The sequence below is a fragment of the Dipodomys spectabilis genome, unplaced genomic scaffold (assembly GCF_019054845.1).
Source record: "Dipodomys spectabilis isolate Male_0828 unplaced genomic scaffold, ASM1905484v1 ptg000557l, whole genome shotgun sequence".
Lineage (NCBI taxonomy): Eukaryota > Metazoa > Chordata > Mammalia > Rodentia > Heteromyidae > Dipodomys > Dipodomys spectabilis.
In genome coordinates this window covers 151,662-162,989 of record NW_024871234.1, presented here as the reverse complement: position 1 = coordinate 162,989, position 11,328 = coordinate 151,662, and the positions used below count along the sequence as shown (strand labels likewise).

Sequence of the window (11,328 nt, the reverse complement as noted above, 5' to 3'; positions counted from 1 at the left end):
AGGAATTACATAAAGTATGCAACATGAATAGGCCAGCCAGTATAGGAAAGTTCATGAGATTCTTATTTCCAATTAACCACCAGGAGAAATGGAGTTCCAGTTCAGATTTTATGTAGAGCACTGGCCTTGAACACAAAAGCACCAGTCAGGCTGTGAGTTTAAGCCCTAGGAGCTACAGAAACAAAAACACAAAATATAACTTTGAGTTAGATATTTTATAATGAAGCGTTTTTATGTACTCTACATTGTTAGAAAGACTAGATTTCTGTGTTAGCTTTATAACCTATCATAATAAGTGATATTGTCCATTTATTAAGCAGAAACGCTTACTCAGATTTATAAGTTTGAAGGTTTCAGTGTAAGTGTATGTTCAGTTGGTTTTATTGCTTTGGTGGCCTGTGACAAGACAATGTCAAGGTGAGGAGTATATCAAAAAGAAATGTTTTTGACCTAGAATGATTAAAAGAGAAAAGAAGAAAGCAGATGAGTGTGCATGTTCTCAGAGGTTTCACTCTGAAGAACTTAATCTCCATAAGAACTATTCAGGTATTCTCCACAGTATGGGAGGAAATGGAAAGTCATTTTTCTTTAACACATAGGTCTTTCTGGGGCATTCTAAATTCAAATGGCAACATCCTCAACAATGATAATGAATTGTCCAGGGGTGGAATAGATATTGCTATAAATTCCAATCAGATCTCAGCAGACTAAATATTTTATGGAATCCCTATTAAAATATTTTCTTGCAGACTGACTGGGTCTTCATACTACATATTTGTATATCTGTGTGTATGTGTGGGTTTGAATAAACTAATACAGCAATGTAGCAAATTAAAGTATTAGTAAGGCCTTTCTCTTCTCATATCATGAAAGCCTGCCACATTTCTCAATCAAATCCCATTCAAGATTCAAACATTAATGCTCTCTCAAAAGTTCTGTATGCAAACCCAGGTACATTCACTTCATTTAAGTCGGCAATGATATATGAAAATTTTAAGTCTACCATGGAAAAAAATTATATTAAGCAAAGTTAGCCAGGCCCAAAAAAACTTAGGTCCCATGGTTTCCCTTAATTGCAATAACTAGTATATGTCTGAGTCATGCAGAAAACGTCAGATAAGTTGATGTTAGGAAAATGAACCCTAATATATGTATTCAAATGTTTTTTTTTCTTTCAGGTGATTGTTTCTAACACATTTATAAGATTATTTCTTTGTTGCTTTGTATGTCCCTCCCCCATGGTATAACCCCTGCTTTCACTGTATTTGAGGTTGGTATAATTTGAGAAGGGGAAAGGAAAAAAGAAATGTTTAAATTGGGGTACAGGTGGATCCATTCCAACAATGAGATGTACAAGTCGTTATATGGAAAAACGAACTTTACAACTTTGGTGGGGGCAGGGAGGAGGATTGGATGGAGGGGCAGGGGAGGGAGAATGGGAAGGGATGGGAAGGGGAAACAAAGGAGGAGGCTAGAATGCTTGATAAGAAATGTACTCATTATCTTGCCCATGTAATTATAACCCCTCTGTACATTATTTTCACAATATAAAAAGAAAAAAAGAAAAATTTAAGTCTTCCAATTACGTTGTCACCAAGGAAACATGTACAATATTTCCTTAAAAAATATCTAGATTGTAGAACTTTAGCCAGAAAATTGAAGGAGTATACATTATAGGATTTAATTTAAATATTTAGTCACTGAAATGTATATTCTATATCCACAACTTAGAGCCCCTTCAAAATACATAATTGCAAACCTCATCTATTACCATCTTCCGTGAAGACAGTCCTTGCTGAAAACGAACCAAATGTGGCAAACCAATTAAAATGTACGCCTTTGTCAAATGCTGTTGTTTTAAAGCATGGAAGTGATAGAACAATTAATGCCAGTGAACAGCTGGTTCTAAGGAGTATGGAAAGTGATTACTTTGGACTCTAGGTGGAAAAATCCACAGATGTTTCAGATTGTGCTTCGTTTTGGCATTTGTGAGATATATTTTGGAAAGCACAATGAATGAAAGCATGTTGTTTTATAATGATTTGCTGACTGACAAACCAGGGAAAGAAAACTTATTGAAATGTTTCAAATGAGAAGACAGACAATAGGGTGGGTAAGATGTGGTATGCAGCTTTAAATACAGACCGAAGCAAACCAAAGAATGGGAAACTTTTTTCCTTAAAAGCTTTCTGGGTGTATTGTGCTATACACTATAATGATGAAATGATCATTTCTATGGAAAAGTCATGAAAAAACATTGTCACCTGTTGAATTTCTTTATAAAGTGAATCTTAATTGACAAGAATGAAGAAATTTAAATATGTTAATAAAACATTATCAAGTATTACTTTAATTTTTCATTAAAAGTTAAAGCAAACTGACAGACTATTAGTCCATTAAGATTTATGTTTCCTGTCATATTTATTTTCCTTTTGTTCCTCTTTTTTGGGTGGTGATATTTTTTTCAGAAAGGCAACCTAGTCTTAACCATTACTCACAAAATTTATGCTGTCAGAGAATCAGAGTTTTTTTTTATTAAATTAAGACAATAGTAGGCTCATTTTATGCCAAATCAAAATATAAACACCAAAACATTTTCACTAAAAAACCACTCATAAAAGATCATGAGGGGGAAAAGGCTCAGGAGGACCGGTATAATCCAGGCGCAGGAAGAAAAGCTTAGGAAAACACCTGAACATGTGGCATCCCAATGCATGGCAGCCGGTGCAAAATGCAAGTATCCCTTACATGGGGTGCCCTGGAGGTTCCAATCCTGGGTGTCCACCTCCTTTGTGCCCACAACCTGTAAATCCAGCCATTCCTCCTGGTCCTGTACCCGGGTGTCCCTTTCCTCCAGGACCTCCCCAGGGGAACCCAGCTTTCCCTCCATGTGGGCCCTCTTACTCTGTGCCACAGCCACAGTATCCAGGATACCAACCCTCAGGTCCTTACCCACCCCATGCCCACCACCTGCACCTGGCATATGTCCTGTGAATCCCCTGGCTCCTGGCATAGGCCCACGAGCCCCAATGGACAAGAAAACACTGAAGAAAATGAAGAAAACACATAAAGAGATGCACAAACACCACAAGCATGGCAAGCATTCTTCCTCTTCCTCCTCCTCTTCCAGCAGTGACTCTGACTGAACTCAGGGCCTGGACCCTCCCCTCAAGTCTCACCAGTTTTGCTCTCATCAAGCTTCTGCTGTGGTGTTGTACTAGGGGGAAATTAGCCCTCTGATCCCCACCCCACCCTCATCTGAGCCTTACCCTGCTGTTCAGCCCTGACTTGCTAGGGAAATGGATAAAGTATTTCTGTGGGTTAGTAAAGACCATCTCCTTCCTGGTTGATCGATCTTTTGTTTTCTTTTTCTTTTTCTTTGTTTTTTTTGGTTCGAGACTGGGACTCCAGCTCAGTACCTAATGCTTTTACTCATTGGCTAGCACAATAAAAATTGAGCTGTGCCTCCAATCTCAAGAGCTGAAGACTTTAACAGAGGAGGAGTTTTTTGAAGATGGCGAAACCTGTGAGCTAAATGCTGAAGACAAGTTTAAATTCTGTAAAATGTATTTTTTGTCCTTCCATTTCCGTTTGTAATACGTGTGGTTGGTGGAAATTTCATAATGATAAAAAACCTGTACTTTTTTTTTATAAAGGTAGCATACTAGGATCATTTAAAGCTAGATATGTTCCCAGCAGGCCTCCTAATGATTTCATTAACTGCAAGGCTGCCTTGATTCAAAGCAAGAGTACATTTGGTTGATGAGCTTTCTGGAAATGTAATCTCTACTCCTTAGCTCAACATGCTAGCTCAGGTCCTACTCTCATTTTCCAATTCTCAGTCCAAATGAAGCTATTTTTTTCTGGTCAAAAAAAAATCATGAGGATTTGGGGGAAGATGGAGGAGGAGAAGCTGGAGGGTAAACAAGCTCTTACATAGAAAGCAGTTTTAATGTTCCAGTGAACAGTCCTAGGTTAGAGAGTCACACCAAGTGTGCCATCACAGTAAAGAGAGTTTGGCCAAAGAGGGAAAATCCAGGCAAGATGACAGATCTGAGCACTTGCCAGGAGCCACAGCTGAGGTGGCAGTTGGGACAGCGCCAGTGGCTGTAGCCCTCATCCCTACAGAGAGAGTCCACGACAAAGGCCCCAGATGTGGCCGGTGAGCGGATTCTACTCAACAACAGCAAGAACTAACAAGGAGCAGATATCTTCATCCTGCAGATCACAGACCAGAGACGACGCAGGAACCAACACTCTGGCATGAGTAGAATCCTGACATCCTCACTCCTTCTCAGGGTGCAGAGGAGGGAAGGCCACCCATCTTCCACTACCAGAGATCTCCATCTAAGATACTGACCTCCACAGGGCTGAGCAGATAGCTCCAACTCAGGCCTTGGAAGAAAACAAGAGAGTCATTTAGTAGGTCACAGGAAGTAGACATGACCTGCCAGGCTCAGCTCCACCGAGGGGAATGTCACCCCACCCAGCCAGTAGAACCAGTGTCCTCAGAGGAGTGATTTCCTTCACAGGGTAAACAGAGACAGAGGCTGCTCCTTCCTACAGCAGCCTAGACAAACAATTGAAACTCAGTAAAAACAAAAACAAAAACCCTGAGAATGTTTTCCATGAGTGTTTCAGGAATTTCCCCACAGGGAAAAGCTACTATTTGCTGAAAAGCCTCAACCCTACCTCATCACGGCATTCCACACTGAAGGAAACAGCCATCTCCCTCTTTTGTGATATTCAAAGCCGATCTCCCTTCCACGGAATAGCCTGGGAAGAGGATCACAAAATCCTGGGTAAAGCAGAGCATTTTTCTGCCAGCACGAAAATAATTGACTTAAGAAACCAGTCAAGCAAAAGGAAAACCAAACACCACAAGCACACCAGAGACTCCACCAAGAGACTGGTTATGGACGCAGGGGAGATACAGGGTCTTCCCATACCCCACACCCCAAAAAAAACACAAAAATCAAAGAACTCTTTTTTTAACCTTTTTTTCAATTTTTATTTTTTAAAAAAATGATGTTAATTTTTTTCTCATAATTTTTATTTCTGATGTGTGTGTGTGTGTGTGTGTGTGTGTGTGTGTGTGTGTGTGTGTGTGTGTGTGTGTGTGTGTGTTTAATCTCCTTTGACATTTTGGTCCTTTTTTATTGTTTTCATTTTTTTCTCTCTTTTTTGTTTGACTTAATTGCTGTTCTGCTCATCCCCAGATACATACCTGTGGTCAATTATTAAACCTTATCCCCCATTGTGTACATACTTAATCCTGAAATTTATTACTCGAGTCAAAACATCTTAGGCTTAATTTCTATAATAGCAGTATTATCTCTTTATACCAATATAATTTTCAATTAACTAATTTTAATTTTCTTTTATTTTTTATTTTTTCATATTTACTTTCTATCCCTCCTCTCATCTCATCCTATCCTTTTCTTCCCTCAATATCATTTCTTTAAACTTACATAATTTTGTGTTTCACTTCTTAGATTTAAATTTTTGTTTATCCATTTTTTCTTTATTTTTAAAAAAATCTCTCTCCTATCATTCGGTCCAATCAATTTCCCTCTCAGAGATTAGGACTTGTTTAAATTCACTCTTCTTTAACCTTTCCACATTCCTCTAATCCTAATTTTCTCCACAATTCTCCCTAAACCTAATAATTTCTGGTGTGTCAATTTTTTGACACACCTTTTTGCTTTTACTACCCCATTAGTCCATGGTTGTTTGATGATGAATAGATTATATCTGATGAACTAGATTGTATCTGCAGCCATTTTGACTGTGCAACTACAGGACTCCAGTTGATGCTTGCCTTAAAATAGCGGTCTAGCACAAAATTGGTTTTACTTTCATACCAAATGGGCAGAACAAGCCAGAAAACACAAGAAAAATGGCAAGTCCAGGTATATGAATTCCCACTCATGATAATCAGGTGACAGAATATTTAATGAATAATCCAGGAGCGAGCTCCCAAAAAGCTCTACAAGCACTACTGGTAAACATGTTGAATGAATACATTGAAAACTTGTAAAGGACTCAGTGTGAGTGTGATAGAGAGCGAGAGGGGGCAAACCAAAGATTAATATAGGAATCTTGTGAGCATGAGGAAGCTACTCAAAGATTAATACAGGAATTGTATGAGCAGGTTGAGAACAGTCAAAGAGAAATACAGAAATCGCATGAGAAGGCTGAGATCAGTCAAAGAGAAAGACAGGAATTGCATGATTGTGAGGAAGCTGTTCAAAGAGTAATACAGGAATTGTGAAAGAGGGATGAGAATAGAGCAAGATCAGTAAAGGCATCCATGAACAGACAGCTGAATGAATTCAGGGAGACCACAAAAGGAATGCTCAATGGAGCCAAAGAAAAGTAATGGGAGCCCAAGGAAACCATAACGAATCAAATAAGTGATTTGAGAACAAACACTGACCACCAAATTAAGGAAGTAAAGTTTATACAAGACCCAAAACAAAGCTCCAACAAAGAATTTGAAGCCATCAAAGCCAAACAATTAGAAGGAAAAGAAATAAAAACAAAGTAGAAATTCTTGACAGTTGGTTAGACCATGCAGAAGATCGAATCTTGGGCATTGAAGACAGCCTAGATATTATAGAGAAAGAATGTATAACTATCCAAGACAAATCCAAGAAATATGATAGATCTATTCAACATTTGGAAAGCACCATCAGAGGCCTAATCTGAGGATAATGGGTGTAGAGGAGCACCTAGAGACAGAAGTTAATGGTTAAAATTTATTTCACAGAATTGTAGCAGAGAACTTCCCAAACATGCAAAAAGATAGGCCTATTCAGATACAAGAAGCTTTTAGAACCACCAAACCAGACTTACAAAAGATACTTGAAGATGTCCTACACATAGAAAACCAACAAGATGACAATAACGGCCAAGAAACAGGCTCCAAGTGAATAAAATTAGAATTTAACACCAAAAGCCACCAAAGAAAGTCCTCTAACACATGGAGGCTGAACGACACACTGTTGAATCACCAGTGGGTCATGGAAGAGATTAGAAAGGAAATGCAAATGTTCATGATATTCCACAAAAATGAAATCATAAATTACCTGCTCCTCTTGGACACAGGAAATGCAGTACTCAGAGGCAATTTTATACCTCTGAGTTCCTACATCAACAAATTAGAGAGATCTGAAACCAACAATTTAAAGAGACATTTACCTCAGTGAAAAAGAGCAACCAAATAAACTCCTGTCCAGTAGATTGAAAGAAATAATTAAATCAGAATTAAACGAATTAGAATCCAAAAAAAAAAAAAATAGAAAGAATCAACAAAACAGAGTTGGTTCTTTGAAAAAATTAACAAAAATTGACAGACGCTTAGCAAATCTTATCAGAAAAAGAAGAGCACACACAGAAATAAACAAACTCAGAGATGTGAATGGAAACATCACCACAGAAACAACCAAAATCCAGAACATTATAAGGGAATACTTCTCAAACTTTTATGCTAATAAGTTGAGAACCTGGTAGAAATGGACTTTTTCCTAGCAAATATTGACATGCCAAAACTAAACCAAGATGAGTTAAATCAAATTAACAGGCCCATATCAAGCATTGAGATAGAAGCAGCAATAAGAGACCTCTCATCTAAGGACCAATGGATTTACAGCGGAATTCTACAAGGCCTTCAAAGCAGAGCTCACACCAATACTCCTCCAACTCTTCAATGAAATTGAAAGAGAAAGTGCACAATGGGACTCATTCTATGAAGACATCATAACCCTCATCCCAAAACCAGGCAGGGACTCATCAAAGAAAGAGAACTAGAGATCCACTTCTTTGATGAACATTGATGGAAAACTTCTCAACAAAATTTTGGCCAATTGACTTCAACAATTCATCCAAAAATCATACACCACGATCAAACAGTATTCATTTCAGGGATGGAAAGCTGGTTCAATATACGCAAATCAATTAATATAATTCATCACATCAACAGGAGCAAAGATAAGAACCACATGGTTATCTCAATAGATGTAGAAAAAAGCGTCTGACAAGTTCCAAAACCCTTTTATGAAGGCTCTGGGAAAATTAGGAATCCAGGGAACATTCCTCAATACAATAAAGGCTGTATATGACAAACCTTCAGCCAGCATTATACTTAATGGTAAAAAAAACTAAAGCCATTTCCTCTTAGGAACTAGACAAGGATGTCCAATCTCTCTACTTCTCTTCAATTTAGTATTAGAATGCTTCGCTACAGCAATAAGACAAGATGCAAACATTAAAGGATCCAAATAGGGAAAGATGAAATAAAACTTTCGCTCTTTTCAGATGACATGATCTTATATTTAAAGAATCCCACAGAATTCACTCCCAAATTACTCATGCTGACTCAAAATTTTGGCAAAGTAGCATGGTATAAAATTAACACTCAAAATCAATGGCTTTACTGTATGCCAACAATGAGAAAAGCGTGGCTGACATAAGGAAAGCAACTCCATTCGTAATAGCCCCACAAAAAATGAAATACATAGGAATTAGATTAACCAAAGAAGTGAAAAATCTATGATGAAAACTTTAAAAACCTGAAAAAGGAAATGAAAACAGAACTTAGAAATTGGGAAAATCCTCCCATGCTCCTGGATTAGAAGGATCAACATCATGAAAATGGCAATATTTCCCAAAGCTATGTACAAATTCAATGTGATACCTATGAATATTCCAACCTCATTCTTCAAAAAAATAGAAGAGGCAATCCAAAAATTCATATGGAACAATAAAAGACCCCGAATAAAAAATGATCCTCAGAAAGAACAATGCCGGAGGAATATCAATACAAAATTTCAAACTCTACTACAAAGCCGTAATAATCAAAACAGCTTCATACTGGCACCAGAACAGATCTCAGGACCAATGCAATAGAACTGAAATCCTAGATATTAACTCACAGATATATAGCCATCTAATCTTCGATAAGAGAGCTAAAAAAAATAGAATGGAAGAAAGCTTCTTCAGTAAGTGGCTATCAAACAAAATTGGTTAATCACTTGTAGAAAACTAAAGCTATATTCTTATATATCACCCTGCACCAGAATCAACTCCAAATGGATCAAAGACCTAGAGTTACAGCATACACCCTAGGTCTCCTTGGCAAAGGCCAAAATTTTCTTAATAGATACCCAGAAACACAACAAATCAAAGAAAGGTTGCACAAATGGGATTACATATAATTGTAGAGCTTCTGCATGGCAAAGGATAAAGCTAGCAAGATCAATAGAAAACCCATGGATTGGGAGAAGACCTTCATTAGCCATACAACAAACAGGGGTTTCATATCTAAAATATACCTGGAACTCACAAAAGTAAATCCAACAACAAATCCTCAAACAACTGCCCAATAAATAAGTGGGCTAAAGACTTAAAGAGAAACTTCTCTGAAGAGGAAAGAAGCATGGCTAATAGACACATGAAGACATGCTCAACTTCCCTAATCATAAAAGAAATGCAAATCTAAACAGCATTGAGATACCACCTCACACCAGTTAGAATGGCTATAATCAAGAACTCTAATAACAACAGAAGCTGGAGGGAATGTGCACAGAAGGAAACCTTATTGTATTATCGGTGGGGGTTTAAACTTGTTCAACCACTTTGGAAAGTAGTATGGAGGTTCCTCAAAAGAATCCACATAGAGCTCCCCTATTTCCCAGCAATCCCACTTTTGGGCATTTACCAAAATGATCACAAACATAACCATACGAAAGCTACCAGCACAACTATGTTTATTGCAGCATTATTTACCATAGCTAAGATATGGAAGCAACCCAGATGCCCCTCAGTAGATGAATGGATCAAGAAAATATGTTGTATATACACAATGGAATTCTCTGCCTCCATCAGAAAGAATGACATTGCCCCATGTGTTAGGAAATGGAAAGACTTGGAAAAAATTATATTAAGTGAAGTAAGCGAGGTTCAAAGAAACAGAGATCCCATGGTTTCCCTTATTTGCAATAACTAGTGTATTTGTGAGACAAGCAGAAACGGTCAGATAAGTTGATATTTGGTGAAATGAACCCCAAGATAAGAACTCAAATTGCTATTGTTTCTAGCATATTTCTAAGATGATTTCTTTGTTGCTTTGTATGTCCCTCCCCCATGGTATAACCCCTGTTTTCACTGTATTTGATGTTGGTATAATTTGTGGAGGAGAAGGGTAAAACAAATTCTTTAAATAGGGATACAGGTGGACTCATTGCAACAATCAGATGTACAACACGTTATGTCGGAAAACGAACTTTACAGCTTTGGGTTGGTTTGGGGGTGGGGAGTTGGGAAGGGATGGTAAGGGGAAACAAAGGAGGGGGCAACAATGCTTGATAAGAAATGTAATCATTACCTTGCTCATGTAATTGTAACCCCTCTGTACGTATTTTCACAATAAAAAATCATGAAATTTAAAGTAAAAACCCATGTCAATTTTTTGTTTTTTTTTGTGGTCATGCGGCTTGAACTTTGGGAATGGGCGCTGTCTCTCAGCTCTTCAGCTCATTGATACCACTGTACCACTTGAGCCACAGTGCTGTTTCTACTTTTCAAGTGGGTTATTGGAGATAAGAGTCTCACAGACTTTTCTGCCCAGGCTGGCTTTGAACCACTATCCTCATTAAGAGACTCCTGAGTAGCTAGGGTTGTAGGCATGAGCCATCGAAGCCCAGATCCAAGTCAATTTCTAAAAAGCAAGCTTATTGAAACTTCTGGCTTTTTCCAATAAACAATCTTACTTTTTAACATTAGTTCATAATTATGAGTTATTTTTAGATGTAACTGTGAACTTTTTAATAGAATCAAACATAATTTTTACTATTACTCAGTATTTCACAAAATCCACTCTAATTAGCTTTCCCCAAAGTAAATTATTACATACTACATTGCTCACTATTATTACACTCTATATTATATATAGTGCGAAGCGAAAATAATTTGGACCATTTCATATAAATTATTAGATGGTATTTTAGCATTACAAATTCACATCTGTGACTTTAAAAGAAGGAAAGAAGATTTTAGAGTTAAAATCAAATGTAAATGTGTACTGTGTCCTAATTAAAGCAAATTTATGAGTTCATACAGACAAAATTATTTTCTTTCCACTAAAGGCTTTGAAGTAATACTATTGGAAATAGTGAGAAAAGAGGAGGAAGAATTCAAATCATGTCAAAGAATGTGTCTGCTATTCTGCTACCCCCTCCATTAAGAAGACCTACCTGGTCCCAGATGTCACAAAACTTCAAGTATCTCTCTTAGAAATCTATTTGGAAAAGTTCTAAATCACTGATT

At 37.4% G+C, this 11,328-nt stretch overlaps 1 long non-coding RNA gene across 1 annotated transcript; it reads right to left on the bottom strand.

Moving 5' to 3' along the window:
• Positions 1–2,749: 2,749 nt before the first annotated feature.
• On the bottom strand, positions 2,750–10,397 carry LOC122100049. The gene is made up of 3 exons (XR_006146077.1): positions 10,388–10,397; positions 4,935–4,939; positions 2,750–2,830 (listed from the first exon to the last, which is right to left on the bottom strand). It is a non-coding gene; the product is annotated as an uncharacterized LOC122100049 (long non-coding RNA).
• Positions 10,398–11,328: the final 931 nt, after the last annotated feature.